General features: G+C 44.9%; 1 protein-coding gene across 2 annotated transcripts in view; it reads left to right on the top strand.

The window, feature by feature from the left end:
* The first annotated feature begins 447 nt into the window (after positions 1–447).
* The window catches only part of NT5C2 (5'-nucleotidase, cytosolic II), a 395,416-nt gene continuing 367,883 nt past the window's right edge, over positions 448–27,980 (top strand). Inside the window, exon 1 of one of the 2 annotated variants that reach the window (XM_086922715.1) lies at positions 448–603. The gene's annotated coding sequence lies outside the window, so the exon portion shown is untranslated. The remainder of the gene's footprint in view (positions 604–27,980) is intronic. The other variant, XM_086922713.1, reaches the window with a different exon arrangement.

Here is a 27,980-nt window from a genome sequence, read left to right as displayed (position 1 = left end):
TGCTTGAATAAAGACATTTCTCCCCTTACCTTTGAATATGTGGTATTACTACAGTGCTCATATAAAGCGCTCTAATACTCGTGAGCAAAATTCGAGCTATATAAAACTTCGAAAACAAACAAGTGCCGTCTCACACGGGCGCTGTCTGGAAAAGCAACCCAGCGTTTTCCTCTCTCCAGCTGAGGGCGCCCATTCTCTGGGTTTGGTGATCGTGTCAGTGAGTTCACTCGAACTCACCGACCTCCACATCCCTATACAGCTGCACCTAAAACGCACTGCCTGGACCGCCGGACCATGTGCGGCTGGGCCTCGAGTTCCGGGGCAACAAGCAGTCTCTTCCGGTATAGCATCAGGGGCGGTGCTACGGCATTGGTGGGTGGGCTTTCGTTTTCGAGGCGGTTCATTGTTTTCTATCCAATGACAGGGTTTACTGGGAAGTCCTGCTGCAAAGGCCTTCTAGTACCGCCCAGTAACCTGTCAGTCAGTTGATCGCCAGCTTTCTGATACCCCTGCTTGTCTCAGCATACTGAAGTTGGTTTGGTTACAGTCGGAAGCAAATTAAAGGTAGTCGGATGTTTAAGATCTTCTGTCGGGAGACGGAAGGTAAGCCTATGATCGGGAGTTTCCTACCTGGTTTTGGGCGGCTGGCATAAGGGGGGGCTCCATCGGTGTCCGCTGCAGGAGTGTCCTGCACGATTTGAGTGCAACATTTGACGCATAGGGTACAGTAACATCACTAGCCTCGGTTTAGATTCGTTATTCATCCCAGGATGGTAGGAAATGTTTATGTTTTTTCAGGTGGAATTAACCATTACAGAAGGGCAAATGCTACCTCATTGTTCATACAGACTGATTTCGTGTGCACTGTCCGTTGCAGATGGGGGAGGAAGCGTGGCTTTGAGCTCCTACACTAAGTATTTTTTAATATCAACATCTGGTTCTCAAAAGGAGCGGCGCTCAGTATGGTTCCACCTGGACCACATGTCACGGCAGGGACACCATCTTTACCGTTGCATAGAAGTGGTTATATATATGAGTGACCCATTGTTGGACCTTCCAACCCAGGAATGGAAGCACTTGCCTATAAGGGGTGATCTGGTATGATTGTAGAGGCACATCTCCTTTCATGTGCAGGCTAGTGTTCATAAAGTTGAGTCTGACTTGATTTTAGTAGTACCAAACCTTACTTATATAAGGTTTGAGGATTTTAAGGCACATGACAAACTGTCCTTCTAGATTAGACCAGGAGAAATATTGTCGGACGTTTGCACTGTGCTGCAAAGTCGAACATACATTTTAATTATTTATATATTGTCAGTAATTCCCTCACTATCGCTCGGTTCCATCAGTGGGCTGAGGTTGGCAGACAGAGGGGAGGTCAGGCAGAATAAAGAGTAATACAGAAGTTAAAATAGAAAGCCTTAGTCCTTATGCCAGTTGTATTTTCAGTCCTAAATGATAATTCAAAATCCACATCAAAGTCCATGGTCATGGGAGGAGAATTCCAGAGGGAAGATACTTGAGAGTGATGTGACTTTCCACCACCATGTTTGTATTACAATGTGCAGAGAGATAACGTTCTCTGGGTGCCCACATTTGGTGCCTGGTCAGTAGGTAAAACGTCAATAGTTTTAAAATATAGTAACACACCACATGACTTTATATATATATATATATATAATCAGTAGTGCTAAGTGTGATAGTGTTTATTCTTGGGTGTTCCAGTGTTTAGGGGCACATGATTCCTTGCGTCTTAAATAAATTATACACTTCGTGAAGGGGAACTCGAAAGTAGCCCACAAGTACACGTAAACTTCAAATTATAAAGTTTGCATGAAATGCCCTTTATATGTATTATTACATGCTTAATTAACCCTCTCTCCAGTAATACATTCTGCTAACGTGACTGAGATGTGCCCCTTCTTTTCCAGTTCCAAATGTATATTACATTGTTAAAGCAACGTAAATTACTCGAGTAAATATTTAATGTAGGTCGTATGGAAGAACATACTTATCCAGGCTGCTCATTTTTTTTATTCTCACTACTAACCGATCTCTGGTACTGCCATAATTTTTCCACTCTTGGGGCCACTAGGCTGTCATTTTCTGTCCATTGGCTTTACAAGCACTCAATGCAATTGATCACCCATTCTTAATATGCAGGGTTACTTCACGCACAATAACCCACACTTCAAGCCTCAGCTTTTGGCTCATTGTCCAGGAGTGTCTAGTATATGTCTCCTTGTATGTTCTTTTTGGTGCTGAGGTATTTGCAAGTTAGTGTACAGCAGCTCGAGTGTATGAGTAACGTCGGTAGCTCGGACTTCAAAGATAAAACTTAAATGTTTTGTTGCGTACTCTTCCATTTTAATCCTCTCAGAATGTTAATCTTCACATCCTTAACATAAAATGCCCCATTGTTTTTTCTGTAGTGTTTAGAGTTCCTGCTGACTAGTTGCTTGAGTTTTTGATTCAAAAGTGTCACATGTAAGTGGTCGTATTTATCCCTGCCATTCTCAGCACCCCCTTGTACCCTTCGGGGGGAAAAAACCCTACATCTGGAACTCTAAAGACTGTCTTCTGGTTTCTTTTATGTGTCCTTGTAAAAACGTACATTGACACTTGTGTGTTTGTTTAATAACACCCATTGATTTCGTAGGGGCTGAATTTATTTAACCATGTAAAACAGCAAAAGTTGTGAAACCGGTGAGACTTTACCAACTTGTTTGTCCTCCTCAAATACTTTTGCAATGTCAACCCAAAAGCTTCCTCATTTAAACACAGATGTTGCTGGTGTATCTAGTGCTCATACTGGGCAATGATGATGCACTGCCTTCTTTGCCTTCCCTTTGTTCGCCCTAGACTCCAGTCCAAGGTTTGAGAAATTAAGTACCCGAGAGCTCCACGTGACCGGTAGTATAACTTATCTGGTTTACCTCGGCTTGGAAAAGTTAAAGAAAGGAGTGGCCCCTCGGGAGATCCCCCAGTAAGTTGTACATTGTTTTACATCTATTGATTATTAAATGTAGACGGGGTTTATTGCCAATTGCCAAAGTGGAAAACGTTCGCCTAGGCTCTTCAATATTGTTACTTTTACCCCTGGTGTTTTAAGTTTTAAAATGTTTGTACTTCTTGCTCTAAAACGACTGTTGTCACTCAAAAACACAGCTCTGACCTTTACCCGGTATAATCGTCACTGCACAGTACAGCTGTGTTGGACATTATGAGGCTCGGTCATTGCAAGCACGCCTCCCCCTTCATCTCCAATATAGTACCACGGTCTTGGAAAAGAATGTTGTAAGCTTCTTATGTTAACACATTGTCATAACGGCGCAACTCTGGCTTGTGTGCGACCTTGTTACTTGAGATGTTAGCCGCGCACATTAGGATGGAAAATGAGGGCCCCACTTGATGCCAGTGGATCGGGTTCTGCGCCTTTGCATGCAAAGGATTGTTTGAAGGACAAGGTCGGTCATCCGAGCAATGAAGGGAAAAATAACATGGCGGGGGTCTGATGCTGACCCGGCGTGCCGTCTAAATGTCACACAGGGAAGGAATGCTTTTTGTGTGTGCTTCCCCAGCCAGTGCTTGGGAAAAGGAGTATCGCAGGCAGGCTGACACGTACAGAAGTAGACGCTTCTCTACTGACTCTCTGAAATGATTGTTGTTTAGCTGACAAGTACCAACCCCATCACAAAAAGAGCCTAATAATAGCCTGTAGGACTACTTTAGTTAAGATAATGACTTGTTGCAGATACAGGGACTCTCATCGTGTAGTTAAGCGTTCCCCGAAGGTACATTTATTAATAACAGTAGACCGCCCGCTTTTAGTTGGCCTCATTAAAAGTTGCTGGGTGCATAGTATACAGCAACACCGGCATGCTTGTTTGGATGGGAACCCGGAGTGTGTTGTTTTCTTGATTGCGTTTTTGTTGCTAAATGGGAGTGTCATATATTTAACAAAATGCCATTTTTTTCAGAAGGTTTGCTGATCTAGCGGCACAGTGTCACATTTCGGACTCACTAAGCTGGCTACACAACGTATGTTTAAAGGGACTCTTGTGTGAAGGAAAGGTCTACTGCGATGCTGCATTTTAACTTAATTGTTTTTTGTGCTGACACGAGCGGGTCAAAGGTTCAATGAGTTGCTAGGAACAAATTGTTTAAAGGGTCCTTCTGTTTCGATTGTATGTATGGTGTGTGCAGCGCTCCAGCCTCCTGTGGTGGTGCAGCATATGCTAGCAGTTGTATGGCAGGTTTTGGCTTGCTAAGAGCTTATCTTTCTATTTTACTGCATCAGAACCTTCCACATGCGCCCTTGTGTGTGAGATAGTACATTTAAAGGCTTATTGGCAGTTCACAGTAATTCCATGGTGGCTTCACAGAATGGGGGAGCTGGATTACCGTTCCCCCCCCACATTGGTCTTGCTGTAGAGTTTTGGATCAGCTGAAGACAGGGCATGCTGTATATTGTTAGTCTTTGAAAGTGTGTTTGTGTGAATGCAGTTTGTGTTGATGACTTGTCTGTCATCTTCTGGGCTGAATGCTAGTATTTGGTTGTAGTTGTAGGAGGTGATGATATGACCTGACTACTACTTTGAGTGAGTGCTGTATCAGGATCTAGAATAACGGCCAGTCTTTCGTCATTAGAACACAGTTTGATGATTTGGCTCAATATGATGGGTGTGGGTGGCGCCTGGAAGCAGAGTTTTTTTTTTTTGGGTGTCATGGAATGCACGTTTTTTCGACTTTTGCAGTGCTCATGGCTTCAGCAATTCTGTATTTGAAGGTGCCGTCCGAGTTCTTGGTGTTGATTGGGTGGGATGAGATTAGGTGTGTTGGTTGGGGAGTGTGTGTAAGTCTGTAAGTATATATTGAAATAAAAATGCGATTTTATGAGGCAGGGAGGAATCTCAGAAGGACTGTGCAAGAGATCTGTCAGGAGCCAGATATGAAGGTTTTCAGTCTTAAGTTTCCAGTTGCAGTGAGATGATAATCATTGGTGACTGATATTACTTGTGTGGGGGTGTCCCAGCAGGATTCCTAGATTGAATTTGTGAAATGTAATTTTCCGATCCAGTACGAATGCATCTCCTTTGATGGCTGCTATGAGTGCATCATCTCATATTTTAAGTTGTGGTTCGTCAGAAGCGGGATTTGAGTGGACCATGGAGATAGAATATGTTATGAAGTTGTCTTTCCATGCATTTTAGGGAAGATTTGCCATGTATTTATAATTTTTTGAATTTACTAGGTTGAAAGAGGTTGTTTAAGTAGATTAGCATGCCATATGTTGACTAAAAGTTTAATTGAAAGTGATTAATTCTGTGCAAACTCGTGAATATATAGGACACCCAATATTGTTTGGCTGGGATAATGTAACATCTAAGCATTTTTGATGTTTGTCGGCTCCTCTGAGTATTTGTGTTATTGTTTCTTTGATATGATGAATAATCATCTTGTATTTTTGATATTTTGTCAATGAAGTAAATAGGTAATTTATTGCACAATGATTGGGATGCAAAGTTTAGTTATCCTGGTAAAGGTGAGTAGCTAGTTGGAACAGTTTTGTAGATGTTCTCCTTCGTTTACATATTTTATTGTCTGTACCCATAGTGTGCCTTTTTGATATCCTACTGTAACAGTTTTGTAGCACTGATTTACTCCGGTGTTTTTCTTTTATTGCGATATTAGAGAATACTTCAATTCAACAGAAATTCGTGGTGATGTATGTTGTCAAGTGTGAGTCTAAGTTTGTTGGGATCTGTAGAAAGAGTTTGTGGATTGCTTATGATGGATTGGCTGCAGGAGTTGCAAGCTTAATGTTTCTAAGAATAGGAAGTCTCTAAGGATGGCTTGAGTGACCTAGGTTTACATAGATTTGTGGATTACTTCTAGTTCACCACCTATTTCCTTTGTTACTTGAGGACAAATTAATATATTTGTCTTCGTCGGGAAGGATTGACTGGTGTATCTGTAACAGAAATGGTATCGCAAAGAACAGATGGTACAAGCTAGAAAATAGTTGTCTTTTTGGAAATGATTGTTGGTGTGCGGGGTTGCTGTTTGTGTTTCGAGGGGAAAATTGTGTGTGAGGGATGACTAGTTGTATTTAGAATGGCTAGCTGGGTTTTGATAATTCAATCTTTTCAATTGCTACCTAACAGTGGTTGAAAGTTCTGTAACCTGACTCCCAGAACACATTGTTTGAGGTCAAGAACACCAAGTTTTTATGCTTATTTTGTCCAGTGGAGAATTTGGTTCAAGTCCTGCAGTGCAACATTGGCTACCAGTGTACATTTGTTGGAAAAAATTGTCCGCCGGTAAGGTTATATATGTATCCACATATATAAAATGTTCAAAACTGTTGTCCTGATTTAGGGTTTGTTGGATGGCATAAAGACAGACAGGTTGTCAGAGGACTTTCCACCCACAACCCTGCCTTTACGCCACCCTCCACAATTAGTGATGTCCACCAGTCCTGTGGACATGTCTATGTATCTGCAGGAAAAGCTGTCATGGTGGTTCTTGTTACTGTAGGAAAAGTTTGACAGATGGTTCAGTTGAACATGACAGACTATCAAACTTTTCCAAATTTTATTTTTTCGAAAACAAACTCAAAGTGGGAGTCTGTTTATGAAAAAAACAAAACAAAAACAACGTATGATCCTCATACCTTCAGGGTTTTTTCCCATGGTGTGGGGTTCATTTTTAGGTCGAGCCTGGGCAGTGCATGTGCTGCTCTGCGAGCCTTGCTGAACTGGAGTATGTACTTGAAGCCTGCCCACTCTCTGTCCATATTTGTTATTGGCTTATGTCATTATCCTTCGTAAATGCTTTCTTCTGATTTGTTATTAGGCTTCTTGTCCCTCCTTAGCACCGCCTGGTCTTCAATTGTAACCTCTCTTGAGGACTGGACCTTTTTCTCCGGTTGGTACATCGTACGTCTTCTTTTGTCTATAGGCACTATTATCTTTAATGAGTTTCTCTCAGGACAGGGCAGGAGTGTCTTTCGTGAGCAGTTGTGCACACCGGCTTGTTTATTTAACTCACAGCAAACTGGGAGGCCTTCAAGGGCCATGGGAGACAGAAGGGGGAAACTCAGCAATGCTTTCAAGTATTTGGAATCCAATAGGTCTTGCATTTGCGAGAGTTTAAGCTTTCGCCTTTGTAAACGACAATGCCTTTCATTTATGTTTAAAAAACCAAAACATAAATAATTAAAGCAAGCAAATATAGTTATTGTCATTTCAACCCATGCATATTCCAATCGGGAGTCTGTAAATCTCTATCTAACAACATAACTCTACTGATTCCCTTCTAAGAAATTTCCATATATTCCGGGACATGGTTGAGACAAGTGAATAGTTCGTTTTAGACGATTGAGTGGACATAGATGTCCTTAGTATTGGATAGGATTAGTTACTTTTGAAATTAACAATAGTCGGGAGTGTGGTTTCGAAGCGTTTATTGCATGTTTTCCGGAAAATATGGACATTTCTTAGAAGGGAATCAGTAGAGTTATGTTGTTAGATAGAGATTTACAGACTCCCGATTGGAATATCCATGGGTTGAAATGACTATATTACCCTTAGACTTACTTAGCGGGATTTAATGCACAAAAGTTCTGATTTTGAACTAATGAATTTAACTTAGCGTTTATAGGATGTAGATATCTATTAGGGCACATTTTGATAGACCGAAGGGGTCGGTTTTCACTGTAAGATATAAGACTTTCTTATGCTCCATGTTGATAGAGAAGTAATGGCGTACTCATGGTTTTACAGCATGGTGATTACTGAAACCTAAAGGAGCTCTGAGAACGATACAGGAGCATTATTGCGAAACGCCACTCGCAATAGAATCCGATTGTGGTCCGGAATTATCACCACAGATGAAGTAGGTGTTGGCAAGCCTGGTGGGGGATATATACATCTGGATATTTAGGAGGAAGTTTACATTTTAATTTGATTTCTCATTCTCCTCCTTTCTCTTGCATTACAGAGAAGTGCTACACGGAATAATGAGGTATTTTGAATTATTTACACAGCTTTGTTGTTTCATCCACGTTTTTTCACGAATGTCACTTTCCGGATCTAATAGTACCTTTAGATGTTTTGTTATATTTCATAACCATTCTCAGGGTTTGATGTCTTAAAGCATTATGCTTTGGCTTTGAAGATTTGGTGTCACCACCCCACTCTTCACATTCAGGCTTTACGGTTGCACTACAGTGTCTCCAATGTGACCATTCTTTTTTTTTCTCTCCATTATTTTGGGTTATAGCCCATTTCTCTTTGTAAAGAATTAAATGGTTTTCGCGTTGGGCGCAACTTGACTTCACGGTATATATCAGACCGACATGTTGAATTGATTCACCTTGTGCATGGAGATACAATATCCTGATTGACTTGTACAATAATCTCTTACAATGATTGCACAATTTTCATGCTGGAATGAATACAATGGTATTTTGTATGTTTATACTTATACAGCCTTGAGGAAGTCGCTGGACAACATCCCTTGCGCGACGAAACACGTGTTGGCTGTTGGGAGCTGTTGTGGAAGCCTACATGAATAAATACAGCAAAGAAGGAAATTAATGTTTATACTGGTGTCTTACTGTGTGATACACTGCTGTTAGTTTGTTCTTGTTAAAATTGGGAAACCTTACTCGGAATAGTCGTGTGTTGGGGAGTGAATTCTACTTTCCTCTTCTATCAAGGTTATTTTGCTGGGTCCGTTGCATTACAGAACAATCCAGCACCTGAAGGTAGTGCGTCTCAGCAAGGCAGGGGTGTGGAATTTATTAAAATATCTACTTGCTTCATAAATCTACTTGTCCTGTGACAAAATCCACTTGTCCCTTTTGTGCCATGTAATGCGGCGACAAATCATGGCAGCAATTTCATTATGTGAGAGCTCTGATATAGCCTCTCTGATTATGCCAGGGCTCATATCATGGTAGGGTTTGAATACTAGCAATTCCCTAATGTTGCCACGTTTCTGCAGATCAACATACTGGGGCTGAAGGTAGTGTTAAGCAATAGTTCAAGGGTTGGAATGTCGTTTTGAGTCTGTGCAAAGCCACTAACTTGCATGTTTTAAGGATTTTCACCAACTCTTCTCCAATCTTTTTCCATACTGAGAAAGGGTAGAATTTTACTCCTGACAATGGCAGATGTAAAACGTCTTCCAGGGTTGGGGAAAAAAATTGTAGTTAAAGGGAAAGTGAACTTGCAAACTTAAGATTTTTCACATGAGCAAATCTACACATGCATATTTGCTGATGCTTAAATGCAGCTCACAAATATTTTCTAGTATTATTTCTTGACCTACTTTTGTACATTCTTATGAATTCACAAAAGTTGTATATCTGCACTTAATGCAAGGACAATTACCATGGGTGCACTTTTGAGACTTTCTTTAATAATTGGGCCCCTAATTAGTCTGGCATTAACCATGACCTTTTGTGTTTATTAACATTTTCTCTCTCTCTCTCTCTCTCTCTCTCTCTCTCTCTCTCTCTCTCTCTCTCTCTCTCTCTCTCTCTCTCTCTCTCTCTCTCTCTCTCTCTCTCTCTCTCGGCTGATTTAACACTGTGAGTGACAGCATTCTGCTGTCTCACAAGGAGCATATTGGCACACAAACTAGTTTTGTTCAGTGCCAGGAACTACTGAGGCAATGTGTACCTTTTGAGACCAAAAACTATTTGCTTAGCCACTGCATGTTTTTTTATGTTTCTCATTTTCTTATTGAAACTGGTCACACTGATTTCCCATTATGATTATCTTTGGGAAATTCTAGCATACATCTACACATTTTACCAAATGATGCTGCTAAGAAATGGTACCTAAAATGTTACAGACATTTAGCTGAATCTTTTTTTCTTACTTGCATTTTTTTCTGAACAATTTCTTTTTAAAGCAAAGACTCATCAATCTTGCCTTCAAGCTTCTGCAAACATTTGCATCTAATCCGAGAGCATTCTGGAAGCATTATACGTCGTCTCCTATTGCTAAACCTTGAACGTGTGAACACGTTTTTATACTGGAACCTCTGTCAGTAGTGCAGTCCGAGCTTACATTTACTTAGAGTGCTCACCCTAATAAAGGATTTGCATTAATGAACCATAAATACAAGTTTGAACACATGAACACAAATATTACCTTAATTCACGATAATGTCCTTCCCTGAACAATAAAGTGTTACTGTAAACAGGCAGCTAAAGGGTTTGTGCTGTAAGGGGTTGGGCCTACTTGTCCCAAGGACAACATACACATTGAAACTTGTTGCCCTTGACCCCAAACAATATGTCCTGGGCTTCGGGCAAAAGGAATTCCACATCCCTGGGAAGGGTCTGAATTATGCTCAGGAGATCAGTCTTTTGCAGAAGGCTCAGACGGTCGATTTGTTGGTGGCTCGATCACATGCATGCATGGAATGGCAGAGCCATCTTTGGCACTGACCCGGATCTAGTTATCGAGTTTTACGCAAGTTGCCAGGGACGGGGAGCTCGATGTGGAGATGTTACCACAGAAGGACCCCAGTTAGAAACAGAGGAGGCTCTACAGATCAGTTGTTTGGAACTCCTGGCATGGTCCTTTGCAGTGCGAAGTCTGGCAGCAAAACAAGTTATCCTGTTTTATCCTCTTGAAGATGGACAATATCTTTGTGGAGTTTGCTCCAAGGCAATAGCGGACTTAGAGGCTTTAGAGTTATTACTTGTAGAACAGGATATTGCTAATAAAGTGTCTACAGGGCCGACTAAACCCAGACCGCAGATTGCCAATCCGGACCCCGAAGGATTCCAGTGCATGGGAGTTGAACCAAGTTTTGTTCCAGAGGATTATGGACAGATGCGGTCTGTTAGAAATTGGGTTTCTAGTTGGCAGAGGTATGCACCCTGTCCAAGTAGATACCACAATCCTAGTCATGGTAAGTCAGATACTCTACCTAAATGAACCTGTGCTCACCCTCTGGTAGCTTGGCACAGAGCAGTCAGGCTTAACTTATGTGGCAGTGTGTAAAGTATTTGTGCACACTTTAATTACAGCAACACAGTGAAAACACCGCAAAAAAACTCCACACTCGTTTAGTAAAATTGAGATTATTTATCTGCGTAAAAGGAACAAAATGACAAAAATCGAATCGGTAGAAGTAGAGAGATTACATTTTTTTAAAAACAGATTTTATTAGTCAGGTTGCATATATCGTGCAGCGCCCTGCACACCAGAGTCATCTGCCAAACCATTTCAGTACGTCTAAGGCAGCAATTTACTTTTGATTTGTAATCTTTCACCCCCTCCCCATAAGCAACAGCTCCATATACCGGAGCATAAAAGAGTAACACACTCCATCCCCAACTCTTCCCCCCCCCCCCAAACTCTCACCCCCCAAAGGTCGCACTAGTCCACATTGCCTTGTCCACAGTTATGCACGAAAAATGTCCAAAAGTTCCCAATTCCTGTCCACCAACCCCTTTATTCCAACCTTCAATATCCATTTGAAATCCTCTTCTTAAGCTGGCAACAAGGGCTCTTCCATCGCAGGGGGTTCCAACTATAGACCCCGATACTCCGCCCACCGGTTCCCAATTTTATAATGTTTGCGCGGACACCCCCTGGCCACAAAAATGGGCTGCTCCAGGCCCATACAAAAATCTAGGCCATTTTTCCAAGCTGCCACCGATGGAGCCCTTGTTGCTTTCCAGGCTTGAGCAATGTCCCGCTTCGCCAGGGTGAGTCCCAGGAGCAAAAGGTGTCGTTTATAAATGTTGACCCCCACCTCCTCCATGACCTGTAACAGTGCCAGCTGTGGTGTGCGGGTAAGCTCCCAGCCCAGGACCTCTGTGAGACCAGCAAAGACCCCCCTCCAGAAACGATCCAATGATGTGCATTGCCAAACTGTGTGAATAAACGTACCCTCCTCCTGGTCACAATGCAGACATACCGGGGAGGAGATCGTCCCCGCCCGCCACAAGCGCGTCCTTGTAAAGTAGACCTTGTGGAGGTATTTAAATTGGACTCGGCGAAGTCACATCGCAATAGCCGCCCCCGTGGGGCTGCCAGGGCATCCACCCAGTCCTCTTCTTCCAGCCCGCCCACTTCAGCCTCCCAGAACCCATGGAGCTTCCGAAGTGTGGAGAAGCAATGTACTACCAGGGTTTGATATATCTGCGAAATCTTCTTATCCCCTAAATCCCCCATAAAGAGTTTAGCCTCGATGGGACTGAACTCAGGGGTGGACATCAGACCCTGCAGGCTAGGGGATAACTCATGCCTCCGCTGCAGGTACTGATAAAGCTGCGTCTGAGGCATATGAAACTCCTCTTGGAGATCCTGAAAGGATTTAAGCGTTGTATCTCCCACCACATCGCCCAAGGTGGAAATACCATTAGCATCCCACCCCCTAAACACCGGAAGAGCCGCCAATTGGGGCAGCCGCCCGTTGTTCCACAATGGAGTCTCCCGGGTCAAAACGCCCCACCAGCCCATGCGCCGCAGCGCCTGCCTCCAAATCATGAACACCAACCTTGTAGTCGGCGGCAGTACACTCCGCAGCCTCGCCGAGTACAGTATCGTGTGTAGCGTGTTCTGGCCCATAAGGCAGCGCTCCAGCGCGTATGCCGGGTCCCCTCTGTCCCCATACCACCAGTCATTGAGGACCAGCAGGTCCGAAGCCTGATAATATGTGAGGAGATCCGGGAATGCCAACCCCTGCAATAAGTAGAGAGGAAACCGGTATGCATTGTCACACGCACCCTCCCTTCCACAGAAACTGCCCTAATACAGAGTTCACCATTCGGAACCATCTAGCCGGGATCGGATACGGATGATGCTGCAGCTGGTACAGAAGTCAGAGAGCGCTACCATTTTAAAAATTGCCGATTTGCCAAACCGCGTCAGGGGCATGCAAGACTACAGGACTTGATGTCAGCCCGCACCCGCTCCCACACAGGTGCCACATTACGCTCCCAGGCCACTGCCGGTACCTCAGAGAGCACTACCCCCAGGTATTTCAATCCACTCGCTGCCGACTGAACCGTGGACGCCCATGTGCCCACCCTCGTCTGCCCGCCAAGAACCCACTGCTTGGATTTACGGGGGTTCATATAGAGAACCGACGTCTCCCCGAAAATCTCCATTATACGCAGAAGCCGTGGCCCCGTCCTGTCCACAGCCGTCAAGAAGAAAAGAACATCGTCCGCGTACAACACTATTCTATCGGAGAGGCCCGTGGCCCACTCAACCCCACGCACCTTTGTGCCCATGCGCACCCAAGCCGCCAAGGGCTCGATGGCCAAGGCAAACAGATATGGCGACAGAGGACAGCCTTGCCGCGTGCCCCTCCGAATCGCAACGGTGGAGGAAGCTGCGCCCACAACCCGGACCGTCGCTGTCAGGCGGGTATACAATAGTTTCACATAAGAAAGGAATCACAGGCCCAGGTTGAGCCTAGGCAGCAAGGCAAACAGATATACCCAGCTCAGGGAATCAAACGCCCTATCCATGTCGGCCAAAAGTAAGGCCGCCGTCTCCCCCATTTGCCGCATCGCTGCAACCGCCACCTGCGCCCTCCTAATATTGTGTCGATTAGCCCGCTGGGGCATAAATCCCGCCTGGTCTGGGTGTACCAGCGACGCTATGTGTGGCAGAAGCAGTTTGGCTAGCGCCTTCGCCAGAATCTTGGCCTCCACATTTAAGAGGGAAATGGGGCGGTAAGACGCATGACATTCCAGTGGGCGCCCGGGCTTGTGGAACACCACCACCACCTCTGCGTGCCTCCAATCTAAGGGATGCAAAACCCACAGGTGATGGACAAAATGCAGAACAATGTCATACATTCACCCCAGTACAGAGATCTGGGCCTAAATCTATCGTTTTTTTGCACTCCACACCACCCCAGTTCAGACATGGCCATATGCAAATCAGTCTGACCCTGTGTCTCATGGGAACAGTCCAGCCCGAACTGCCAAGCCATGCCTTCCCTGAACCGGAAACAAGCTTCTGAGGACCGGTTTCTGGCATTCCAGCCGTCTTCAGCCCGGCTTGCTTGATTCCAGTGGTGTGGAGTGCATGGGACTCACGTCTGAGCATACCCATCCCATTCGGGGTGACAAATGCAAAAACCACAGGAGATGGACAGAATGCAGAACAATGTCATACATTCACCCCAGTACAGAGATCTGGGCCTAAATCCATCCTTTTTTATCACTCCACACCACTTCAGTTCAGACATGGCCATATGCAAATCAGTCTGACCCTGTGCCTCATGGGAACAGTCCAGCCCGAACTGCCAAGCCATGCCTTCCCTGGACCGGAAACAAGCTTCCGAGGACCGGTTTCTGGCATTCCAGCCGTTTTCAGCCCGGCTTGCTTGAATTCAGTGGTGTGGAGTGTATGGGACTCATGTCTGAGCATACCCATCCCACTCGGGTTGCCAAATGCAAAAACCACAGGTGATGGACAGAATGCAGAACAATGTCATACATTCACCCCAGTACAGAGATCTGGGCCTAAATCCATCGTTTTTTTGCACTCTGCACCACCCCAGTTCAGAGGGTGAATGTATGACATTGTTCTGCATTCTGTCCATCAACTGTGGTTTTTGCATTTGTCACCCCGAGTGGGATGAGTATGCTCAGACGTGAGTCCCATGCTCTCCACACCACTGGAGTCAAGCTATCCTGGCTGAAGACGGCTGATAGCCAGAAACTGGTCCTAGGATGCTTGACTCCGGTCCAGGAAAGACATGGCTTGGCAGTTCGGGCTGGACTGTTCCCATGAGGCACAGGGTCAAGGCTGATTTGCATATGGCCATGTCGGAACTGGGGTGGTGTGTTGTGCAAAGAAACGATGGATTTAGGCCTAGGTCTCTGTACTGGGGTGAATGTATGTCTTTGTTCTGCATTCTGTCCATCAACTGTTGTTTTTGCATCCAATCTAAGGGAAGCACCCTCTTGTCCCGCGCCTCCTCTACCATAGCCCGGTAGTGACTGGCCAGCTGCATATTGTAACGACGAAAGAACTCACTCGGAAACCCATTGGGTCCAGGCGCCTTCCCAGGATTCAGTTTAGCCAGGGCCGCTCTCAGTTCCTCATCCGATAAGGGGACCTCCAACCGGTTTGTGTCTCTCCTCATGACTAACCTCTTCAACACCTGCTTTACACAATTTAGTAACCTGGTTAGAAACCAATGCTATTGGACTCATGTTTCCTTCCCACATGCCCTACCTCATACTGGCTAGGTAGCTTCTGTTAAACCCGAATTCTCCCTCTCAAATATTTCCCCCATCCAATTTCTCTATTCTGGATAGAGTGAGAAACTTGTCTTATATGCCTTTGATGAGAGCTCAGTGAGGATTATGAGATGAACTGGTGCCTTTTCTAAAATAATTCATACAACCAGTAGTCATGTTCACCTGACACTATACTGGGCACACAAAATCCTACTCATTGCTATTTACTTGTGTAATTTAGTTCCATGTTCCAGATATTTGTGTATAAATGATGAAAGCATAAAGTATGACTTTCATAAGTAAGTCATATTTGTGCTACAAAAATGTTTTGCCATCTGAGCCTTTAGAGTTTCTGCTTGGAAATAGATGCCATATTCCTGTTCTGCCTATTGAATTTATTTAAAAGTTTTGTTTGCTTGTATTGGTTCCAAACAAGTTTGCAGCAAACAGCTGGCTTCTGACTTTTCTCTTTATAATTCTGTGGACTTCTATTTTGCTTAATATGAACTTGTTTTGCCCTGATTATGTATGTTATTTTCTACAAGTCTTCTTAGTATTATCTCTATATTATTTACTAGCAGCCCGCCCCAGCGTTGCCTGGGGCAGAAAGGGGCTGGGGGCAGCATTTGAGGCTTGCGTGCACTTCTGCCTCCGGCCCCCGCCCCAGCCCAGCCGGCCCCCTCCCGTCCCGCTCCCCTCCCACCCTTGTCCCGGAGAGCCGGATCCTTACCTTAGCCGCCGGTCCCGCTCTAGGTGCCCCGTCCGCGCAGGCCGCCACTCTCCAGGCGCCCCGCCCGCACAGGCCGCCACTCTCCAGGCGCCCCGCCCGCACAGGCCGCCACTCTCCAGGCGCCCCGTCCGCACAGGCCGCCACTTCGCTCAGCAGCAAGCAGGGACGCGGCAGTCCTCCCAGCAGGTCGTGATCTTCGGCGCCATTTCCGGAACTGTTGCCAGGGAGCGTAAACGCAAATGATGTCATCACACAGACGTCCCTTGCTACTTGCAAGGGACTACTTTATTTTTATTTCGAAATTTTTTAAACAACGTATATTTTTTATTTTATAGCCTATGTCCTTCTGCTTGCCCTGAGGTTTTCAAAGATGTCTTGGGTGTTTTGATCGGTGGTGTACTTTTCGAGTTTACCTGGCTCAAAGGGCACAGTTCTCTCTTTATAATAGTAGTATAGATGTGTACTTAGTGAAATCAAATTGATAGTATGTACCAGAATTCTGGAACCTGTGATCAGGCCATTCTTTAATACCAAATATTATCAGTGATGGTAAAGCTCATGCTTTCATTATCAGTTATAAATAGTCCTAATGTGGCGTACATGGATTTGTGCAAAGTCATATGTATCGCACACTCCCCTGGAAGTGGGGTGCATCTGGGATTGCAGGCTTTCAGGTGGTTGCATCCCTAGGAGCTGCTTGCTATTCCTTTGCCTTAAAGTCAGCCCTGACCTAAACTGTCCATACTAGAACAGATGACCAATCTGCTGGATGTCATGTAAGTGAGAGGCATTGGATCTAAAACCGTCCAGACTCAGTAGCGTTTCTGCACATGGGAAGCACTTCATAATGTTATTAGCACGGATAATACATCCTGAGCTGAATAATCCATTTACACCTGAAAGCGATAAAGATTTGGATCAGCTTACACTGGAGTCTGGTGTTTGTGCACATGGATGGCAGGGATCTAATGTGCACAGGGTGTCTGCGCTTTGAAGATTTCGTCTTCATTTTGTGCAAAATAAACATATTCTTTAATACAGAAGTTATTTTTTGAATAGTGCTATGACAACTCTTGAAACGAGGACAATTATATTGAAGTAATAGGTATCTGAGGGTGAAATCCAAGTTTCAGAGCGGTTGTCTGATTAAATGAAGTTATTTATTGATCATAATGTGACAGTGCATGGTGTGGTCACATACTTCCATTTCTCTTTGGGAGTTTGTGCTGTGGCCATAAACTGGCCGTAGCACAAGCTGCCTTAGAGATATGGGTGTTTTTGTTCATCCCTGACCCGCGTGGCAGGCACCGTCCGTGCAGGGATTAACAGGAGGGGAACCATAGCTGCCTCCCAGGCCTCCAACCGAAGGCCGCTTTGGCAAGGGGGGCCATCAAGGGGCCCCCAAAGGCGCTTTCCGACAGGCTTTTCATGTCGGAAAGCCTGACATGAAACCAACATCATCCCCACAGCGTAAACGGTGTTCATAGGGGATTACGAGCGTCCTCCGACTGGAGCCCGCCGGAAGCCAGTTGGTCAGACTGGCCAGTTTTAAATCAGACAGCCTTCTTCGGAATAAGGCTGTTAGATTTTAAACCAACGATGTAAGTTGGAAAGCCTGAGACCTGTAGTCTGTGGCTTTTCGACTTGCATCGTAATCAAGCCCTTAGTCCTTTATGATTAGAGCTGAGACTAACCCTGCTTTACTATTAACTATCCACCCTAACACCATTGGGCAAAGGGTTAATCCCAGCTTCCATAAGGTAATTTGATCAGATCTACCCATTTCATTGTACATTTCTGATTTGTTCACAGGGGTTTCTTTTCTTTCCATGTTGGAGAGGCTACACTAAACAGCCTATCTTGACCCAAGGTGATTATTTATGTATCTATATCACTGCCGACTTACTAGTGATTTGAAGCTGGAAAAAAATGTGTCTGGGTAATCTCTGTTACTCTGCAATCCCTGGTCTGTAGATTTATGACTATCAACAGTTTTGTTAGACCAGGAGAAAACTCATCCACGTCCAGCAGAAGGCCCCTAATACCCCCAACATGGTCCACACAAAAAGGGACATATCAAGGAAAAATGAGCATTGACAAATTTAATGGTGTTGACTTTGTTATAGTGTTTTTTGGTAATATATAGTACATGTATCTGAGCCAGAGGGTTCTTTGGACACAGAGAATTTACTCACTGCAAGAAAGCGGCTGCATGTGATGTTGTTTTTCTGTAGCTGTACTTGAAGCGTTTCGATTCGTAGACCAGTGTTTTTCCTTTAATGATATAATTGTAAAGCTGCTGGTGCTAAGATTTAGTGTCAAAACATGTGCTGTAGTAATGTAGTCTCTGATGAAGAATTCTAACTGCAGATTCCTTACCATGGATCTCAAGCTATCTCTTGTCTCTCTTAGACCTCTTATACCAAAATATTTTATAGTGTGCAAGGAATATGTCACAACCCAAGACCACAGGTTTTGTTATGTTATGGTATGATATGAAGATTTGTATTGCACACTTATCAACCAAGGGGTATCCAGGCGCTGAAGTAGATGAATAAGCAGATTGGTCTCCTAGTCGAAAAGCCAGGTCTTCAGTTTCAAAAAGGGATGGGGAGGGCCTGATGTGGTGAGGAAGGCCATTCCAGGATTTGGCAGCAGTGTAGGAAGTTGAGCTCCCTCCTGACTTGCTCCTGCTTATGCGGGGTACTTGCTCGAGGAAGTGTGTGGCTTAGCCCATTTGCCTGGTGGGTTGGTGGAACCTGATGCGGTGGTTGAGGTAGGCAGGTCTGACATTGTGGAGAGCATTGTATATGTGGGTGAGCAGTTTGAATTGCCATTGCTTCTAGATTGGTAGCCAGTGTTGCTCTCTGAGGTGGGACGTGATGTGTGTGTTGCCAGGAATATTGAGGATGAGTTTGGCGGTAGAATTCTGAGTAGTCTGGAGTATTTGTAAGAGTTGATTGTGCTGTGTAAGACAATGTCGTAACAGCGTAGAGGTTGAGTAACATGAGTGCAGTGCCACTTCCATTCTGTCACTTGCAGCTTCTCAGTCCCAAGATGGTGTTTATCGTCGCCATAACATTGGTGTGGCGTGTAAGTGAGCTTCAAGCTGTGTCAACCTGCCATACACTCTTTTCCCCATACAAACTGATTCTGCAGACACGCGCATCCTTCCTGCTGAAAGTTGTGATGCCGTTCCATGTTTGTCATACCATCACCCTACTGGCGTTCTGTGCTTCACCTACTCCTCTAAGAAGGAGGAGAGACTCCATTGCTTGAACCTCAAAAGAGCACTATTACTAAGCTTAACATCAATTGTACCAGAGAACACTGGGTAGAGGAGGAGCTCTTAGTGGGGTTTACTGGACTGAAAAAAGGCAAGGCCATCCAGAAGCGAACTGTCTCCCACTGGATCGTGCTTTGCATTGAGATCTTCTATGCACTGGCATAGAAGCAGCCTCCCGAAGGACTGCAAGCTCATTTCACCAGGCTAAAGCTGCTACCACTGCCTTGGCACATGGAGTTCCTGTCCTCAACATCTTCTAGGCAGCTATGTGGGCATCAATCCGTAGATTTCCAAAGTACTACCGTCTGCACAGCCAGGTTCTTTGAGAGGGAAATTTCTCTCGGTCTGTCCTACAGCACGTTATGATTGTTCCACTCGCAGGCACACCTCCAAATAGATACTGCTTTGGTATCTATTGGAACGGTGAGGAATCTGAAGTTAGGAATCTCTATCAGAAGAACAAGTTACTTACTTTCGGTAAAATTCTTTCTGGTAGAGACTATATCTAATCTCCAGATCCTCACCGAGCCTCCCATCCTTCCTGTTCCATGCATTGGACTCTATCCATTAATATGATCTTAATTCTAGGAACCTGCCACCTGGTCTTAACCAGTTTGCTTGTGGGGCTCCCTGTCTGGGAGCGTGGACAGCTTTGAAAGCAATTGACATCACCACGCAGGAGTGCCGTCAATATAGGCTCTACATGTCATTTCCCGAGTGAAATGGTGTCAGTGTGGGGCCGTACAGTCCAACTACGGGTGCGCAGATGTGCTGCTAAAAATGTTTCCAGGTTCAGTCTGATACCTGGGGAATATTCAATAGGTGAAGAATCTGTGTTTTTTTTCTCTATCAGAAAGAGCGTTACTGAAGGTAAGTATGTTGTTCTTTAAAGTATTTGAGTGGTGTATTTATGTTGGTCAAATGCAGCACTGTGTTGCAGTATTACTTTTATACTGAAAACACTTGTGGGACTAATGCATCGTTTTGTGTGGTAGCCGTAGTTGTACTGCCTATGTATCGAATTGTTGGAGTGGTACGTCTTATGGTCCTTATTACAAACAAGAGAAGATGGAAAGATTAGTGCTTAGAAACAAATTGTCAGGAGGTGGACAGATGAACACAGTATAAGAACATAACAATAGTACTGTCCATGGCAGCAGCCATAAGAAGCCTAAAATAGGTTGGCTTGTTATGTCCATTACCAATAGTATTGTTGCCAGCGTTGATCAAGTGCCATGTTGCCAAACCTATAACAAGAGGATGCCTCTTAAGAGGAAGTGAGTTCCTGTGGGAGTTTTATCAGGAGTTAATGTCATCCACACCTGTATTAGCCTCTGTGGTGCATAGAGAGCTTCAGATATGGTGAATTTTGGAATCAAAAGGCAATGTTTATTGGAATAATAGAAGATGGTCAGCACTAGTTGGAGGAGATTGGAGGTCATTAGGTTTAACGCCAGCTAAGACCTCTTCATTTTACTAACATTATATGTATATTATACTTAAAGGGGTTTTCAGCCAGTCCTCTTCCTTAATTGATCTGTTATTGCCTTTCACATTTCTCTTCCACTCATTGTAGCATACTGTAGGGGGCAACGCTTCAGCTCACTTGTAGTTCTATTTGTCTCCCACTTTCTGACTACAACAGATTCTCAGTTTTGACTAGAACCTATGATTGGTCTTGGGTTTGTATTTCATAAACTCTGCAGTGCTCATGTTATCGACCTTTGAAGGAAGAGAAACTAAGGAAGCCATGTTAGGAGTGGGTCCCACAATGTTCAGATTAAGCCGACATCCCTATATCCACCGGGGTGGGAAGAGCTGAAGACACTTTAAAGAATGCTACATTACGATAAAGTAAGAGTTTGCCTCTACTCTCGGAACCCACCAACTCGCCTTCCAGTCACTCGTGAGCGGTATCTTTGCCTTTCACCCTGTACAGTGCCATGCTGACTTTTGGCTAGGTTCACGTGTACACACCCACCCACTAGCGGAGAATAATACCAACATAACCGTTGATAGCCTGTTACTCTGCATTTATTTTCACTTGTTATTTTTCCTAATTTATTTGATGTTTATGAAGATTTTGCAAACATCTGACCGGAGACTGCTTCCCGCAAACAGATGATTGTCTTAGATTTATACATTTATGGATTTCCTATATTTGTTCTGCCCCACACAAAAACACGGCTGTCACAAATGGAGTTTTCTGTGTAATGTAAAATTTGTAATCTTCTTTTAACAACAACGCTTTTTATGGTCTGGCTTGACAGCTCAGGTGTTGTGAGACAATTGTGTGTGAATCACCAGAAGGCAGGATTTAGCTACACCCAAATGTTAGGAGCCAGGAGTACATGTTTTGATTGGGCTGAAGTTGTGTGCTTCCACAGCAAAATGCTTGCCCTCCACACTGTTGTGATTATTTTGTTTATTTATCCAGATGCCTTAGCTTGAACTTTCAGGGGCACATAGAATAGCTGCCAAGTTTTCAGAATGCTTATGTTTGACATTTCTGTGGTTTCAGTGTGTGTGTGTGTGTGTGTGTGTGTGTGTGTGTGTGTGAGTGACATTCTACTGCCAAATGTGTAACACTTTGAGTGACACTTTCTCGCCAGTAAATCAAAACGGTAACTAGGATTGGAGTTTTCGACTATTGTAGCTATACATTAATATATCAGTCAACATGTTCTTCGATCGCTGTACATGACCAGGTTCAGAATAAAAACTGATAAATAATATCTCAATTGAAGCAAAGCCATCGAAAGTCATAAAAATACAATGAAAATAAAGCATGATCAGTGTTACAGGTTAGAGGCCATGCAAAACTACACCCAGGCCAGTGCATAATAAAAGCGGAGCTAACCCATCAGCCCTGAAACAAAACATCCTGCTCGCGTAAATTAAGCTGATACACAGCAATGCGATTACTCTTACCGGCTACCGGAAAGTATGACTATTAATACCTATATAGACAGATACAACATAAATTGTTGCAATGAACAAAGTCAACACTGGACTCAGCCAGTGTGTGCACAATGGCAGAAAGAAAAGTCATGGAAAAACAGAGCCCTAAATAACCTGTGGGATCGAACTGTTCTTTGCCAGTATTGTTACCTCCCCAGTGCCTCCGGTGGAGAGGCGACCTTGATGCACCATATCAGGTGAAGTACATGAAGGAAGGTTGGGATCAAGACACACAACTTAATCCTGGGCAGCAGTGCTTAGTAGCAGGAGAGGGCCCAAACTTGGCATGATAAGCATGGTTGAGCAGCAGGCAGTGTTACCTATGCTCTAATCTCATTCTCCACGAATTACAGACAAACCCTTAGCATGCGATATCCGAAAGAGATACCCAGCTAGTAAAAAAGTTGTTAGTGTGAAAGTGGAAAACCTGGGACCTATCCCAGCTTCTTGGCATCATCAAATTGGGTGATCGCAGAGCTTTCTTTATGTTCATTATCACATATGAGAGTGCCTTCAAATATGTGCGTCCAATAAAACATGGTTGTATACATTGTGATGGGTCCAACTAATCATGCAATAAGCTTCCTTCATATCTTTGAGTTTAGCTGTACTCCGCACTTGTATAACGTCACAGATATTGTACAAGTGAATCGGAGGAAGGACAAGCATTCTGGGATTACCAAATATTTTCTAAATAACACCATGGCTAAAATGTTGCGAGTAAATTACCTCAGCACTAAATATGACAGTTGGTTTGTGAGGTGCAAATTGGAATCCTGTTCATTGCTTTTGCTGCAGTTTTATATAGCCTGCATTTGAGCAATTTACATGAGCACCAGTTATATTATAGAAGGTCACATTCGTTTTTTTAGGAACGGGAAGATTAAGCCATTTCTCCAAATTCACAGGATGTTGAGAAAATGCCCAGACTTGATCCTGGTTCCTGAGTTTCAAGTCTGCAGCTCTGGTGGTAACACCACATACCCTCCCATGCGTCACAGGTTTGGGGGCGATTCCGTTGGTATGTGCTGGAAGTGTGGAAGAAGGGCTTGTTCACCAGTGTCGTGAGCCCTTAGGGGAGATTCAATGGCCATGTAGGTGGGAAGAGCTTGCGGGCCAGAGGTCGGTGGTTTGGGCACGAACCTGTTGATAGGCACTGGAGGCATGGTAGTGGGGCTAGGCCGACCTGCGTCGTTGGCCCTTGGAGGGGTGGTTTGTGAGTAGCTGGGCACCCTTGGCGGAGAGGTCAAGAGATGGCGCGAGGGGAGCATAGATTAACGAGGGTATTGCACATATTTTTGGAGGAAGGTGAAGAGGTCCGCAAATTTATTGAGGTCTTTGGGTGGAGAGCTTGGATCAGGACAATGTTGTTTTTGTATAACAGATGGTAAGGTCGGCATGCAGGTTTGAGGATGGTGCGATCGTGAGCGTACGGGATATTCCTGGCATCGTGTACGTTAAGGAGGTTCAAGATAGCTTTGCGTCATAGAAAAGTTTTTCTGGATTAGAAGATGAGGTCATTAAAGACTGTGCCCTTGTCTGCGCTGAATCGTAGGTCGGAGATCAGGGTCTGTGGATGATTGTTCAAGATGGAGTGTCTGAAGGATTTAGCAGCGGTTTTGGAGAGAGTAGGAGGATAGGGCACAGTGTAGGAATTTTCGCCAGAAGAGGTCAGGCAGGCGCTTCCATGCTAGCAAGAGTGGGGAAGCTTGGGTCCAGGAAGGAGCTGAAGGAGGTTGCAAGAGTGATAGCAGCAGCATTGATCCCTACTCGGGGGTACTGCCCACGAGGTCTGCAGAGGTGCCAATCTCCAGCAGTGAGGAGAACGCTCAGGAAGTTCTCCGCCTAGCAGGGCGTTCCAAGAGATAGGGAGCGGGCCAAGGCTCAAGGGCTCGACAGAATGTGTTAGAGAAGGGTGTATTAGGGGAGGACGATCACCTTTACGGAGGCTCCGCTGTAGGGAGCGAGCGATAGCAATCAGTCTACCGCTTAAACAAATGTTCTGTAAATATAAATGGAAAACTCATGCATATCCATCTGCTCCTGAAAGCCGGTAAAGGCCCGATGGCGTTTCAACCCCAAGAGTCATAGGGTCCTCATCAAGACTAAAATAGTAGTGTGAGTGAGAAGCTAAAGAATGACCAGCCCATCACTCAACATTGGGGACCAGGCAATTATATCCAAAATAAGTTTTTCCAGAAAAGGTTCTGAGCCTAATCACTCAACTTAGGCGGGATAGGCACAGTAAAAGTCAAAGGTCAAAACAGAGGAATGCTTCTCCTAAGTGACAAGATAGAAACATTCAGATCAATGGCCTGTCCTACTCATGTGCATTATGTGGAGTATTTATGGTCCATTTCAATATGAGTTGTTATGAGCGGAAAACACAGCCCCCCTGCTGGCCCCAGACAAGCCTCAATCCCTTGGAGGCAGGGGGGGGGAGGATTCACCGGCAACGAGCCCGCTGCCGGGCTGCAGACCAAGGGTTCCTGGCAGGTCCCAGGCGTCGCAGGACGCTAAGCCGCAAGGCGGGACCCGAAGACTATGGCCACGGGGAGATTCGCTGCGAACAGCCCCCAGGTCATCCACTGGCACCTGGGGCCATGATCCTCCAAATGCAGACTGGCAGCTGGGGGCCTTGATCCTCCGAAAGCAAGCAGGCACCGGCTTGGGTGAGCCCACATCAGACAGCCGGACTCCAGGCAGGGCCGAGGCGCAGCAGCGGTAGGGGCTGCAAAGACCAGCGCCGGAGATCAGCTGGTGCCTGTAGCCACTGCCGGGCCGGGCTGGTCCGAGGGGAAGCCACGCCAGAGGCTGCAAAATGGCGCCGACACCAAATGGCGTTGGCATCCACAGTCGCTTCGCCGGTATCAGACGAGACGTTGGACCTCCCGGGCGGAGAAGGAGAAACCACTGTCCAGGTGCTGGCCGCCGGGCTCCTGTCATGTCATCAGGGACGCAGAGCGACAGCAGCAGGCAGGGACGTCTCACCGACTACTCTGGTCATCCGGAGAGACTCCTCAAATGGCTCCCGCACAAAGGGTCATCAACTGGCATCCGGCGAGCCCAATGCCCTGGAGGCAGGCAGGCACGGGATCCACGGGACCGGAGGAGTCAATCAGCCCTCAGGCAGCCGGACTCCGGGCAGGACCTAGGCGCAGCAGCGGTAGAGGCTGCAAAGACCGGCGCCGGAGATCAGGTGGCGCCGGTAGCCACTGCCGGGCCCCAGGCAGGTCAGAGGGGCAGCCGCGCCAGAGGCTGCAAGATGGCGCCGAAACCAAATGGCGTTGGCAACCACAGCATATATAGATACTGATTTTATAAAATACATCTTTTTTATTTAACAGAGGGGTAGATGTAGGGTCTTGCAAGGAACATAAAGAAAGCTTGTTTTATAATGTTGAGTTCGCAGTTACATGCAGATGAATAAAGACTTGTAATACCAAGATCTGTTTGTTGCGTACACGGGCTGGGGAAGACGCTGCAGTTAGGACGATGGTCATATACATTGGTTATCTGAGCTACCACAAAGAGCAATATAATGGTCCTCTCTTTCTAGCACAACCAAGTGAGTCCTTACTAGTCAGCACAGTAGCTGGCCTCACTAGTCAGCACAGAGGTTGGCTAGATTCTTGTGCAGAAAACAGGGCGCTGAGAAGTGCAAACGTTCCAGTGTTTTGTCCTTGAACCGCAGTTTGGGGTAAAAACATGTCTTCCAGGATAGAATTACAAGAGTACGAAAGAGGAAGGAAAGAAAACACTTACAAGACAGGAACTGTGCCTCAGAAGTTGAAGTTGTTAGCACAGCTTGACCTCCCAGCTGAAATATAGCCACCAAAGCCTCCTTTAACGCCGAGGCCAAAGCCAAATGCTCCTCTTCTTTATCCTCTAACATATTTGACATACATAATGCAGGCAGGGATTAACAGGCAACTCTGCCACATTACTGCTCAAATATCCTTGGGGGTGAGGGGAGAGCACACAATGATAGGTGCAGACAGAAGGGCGGGCACCTTTTATCATATAATAGGAATTTGACCCAAAATCCAGGATTACTGGCGAGAGATAGCACAATATTTTATTGATATAATGGAACTCCCCTTAGGGAGGTGGGCCTCCCCTGTTGCTATTATTCATATGGGGAGTCACGGATGCAACAAACAAACACTAATTAATTTGACATTTTGCGGTGGCTTAAAAGGATATTGAGCAGAGTTGGGGGTAGTGCAGAAATGCCCCAAACTGTGTATTGGAAGAGAGATATGGATAACTGCATGATAGCGAAACAACAAATTTACAAAGACTTGATGCCACAAGAACTTTGAAAAGGACTATGGGGTGAGAGTCGATGAAGGTATGGGAGGAAGATATATGAAAAGATGTTTGCTTGGAGACAGGAAATGCGATACCATACGATATGCTTGTTATATGAACGAGACAAGATCTCAGAAGGGTATTCTCCCTACACTTCCTACTAATCCCAACACCAACAAACCCCCAGACAAGGCACAACCCGATGCAGGATGGGGCAATACTCCACAGATAAAGTGAGGAAATCTAACGTGATCTTGAAATCTAAAGAAGAATATATTATGATCTAATGTACATGTGACAAAGATGCTATATTGACTAGATTTCCTTTGCTGTTAATGTTTTTCTCATATTAAAACCGATAAAATATTCCCCCAAAAATCTACATGGGGGCTCTCGGATGCCCAGCCATTCAGGGAACAGAAAAAAAACATATGCACCGATCAAAAATACTTTTCTAGTTATGTCCCAAATCATGTTTATTTCACTGTATGCAGTATATAACGTAGAAGGTTTGCAAAGGCACATTGCAGCCACCATGCGGTGCAGTTTCGTTGTACTATGTACACTGCTCCAACGTTTTACAGGTCATGGGTGTTGACAATTTGACTAAACCAATGCTTACCGGGTAAATTTAGCAAATCCCTTGCTTCAGAACAGCACAACATTTATACTACTGTAAAGGTAGTAAAAAATGTAGGAAATAAAAACAAAATCATACAAATAAATCCGCTCTAATATACCTGTCCACATGAGATGGTTACATTGATAATAACAACAACTCTGAAGCACACATCATTTTAGTGTTCTACTGCCCTATTAACCTGTTTGTTGCTTCGAGCGTCTGCGCCAGTGCTGAACGTTCGAAGAAACGGGTGTGGCCACGTCGGCTAACGGACGTGCGCAGCACTGGCAATGTAGTGCTCGCGACGACCGTTGGCCGACGGCAGCACTAAAGGGGTTAAAGTAAGTCCTCTGTAAAGTACTATGTGGCTCTACCTCCTCGGAGAAGCCCAGAATCCACAGCCATAGAATTTATCAAGATCTCACACTAAACCAAACAGTAATGAACATTGCTCAGTAACTATCATCTCAATCTATCAATTAGCAGTACTGAGAACATATAGTGGTTTTGGGTGCATTTCGGAATTTGAGGTCCCTTTGTTACATGTCCAATTTACCTGGGACAAAATGTAATTGTAAACAGAGTACCTTCTCTTTTTCAGTCTTCTATTCAGATTGTAACCATGGTTCTCATTGATTCTTTTCTCGTCCCTTCCACCCTAATGGTCACAGCTGGCAGCAGCCACTCTTTGAAAGCCTCTTGGGGAGGAATTGAATACAGAAATGTATTTTTATATGTTTTGCCCATGTGGGACTTGAATGTTGTGTGCCTTTTGCAGCAGCAGCTGTGTCTTGTGACCCTCAGTTGCAGTATGATTATTTATGTA

Source organism: Lissotriton vulgaris, chromosome 5 (assembly GCF_964263255.1).
Source record: "Lissotriton vulgaris chromosome 5, aLisVul1.2, whole genome shotgun sequence".
Lineage (NCBI taxonomy): Eukaryota > Metazoa > Chordata > Amphibia > Caudata > Salamandridae > Lissotriton > Lissotriton vulgaris.
Note: the sequence above shows the minus strand (reverse complement) of the source record. Positions and strands in the feature narration are given on the sequence as shown.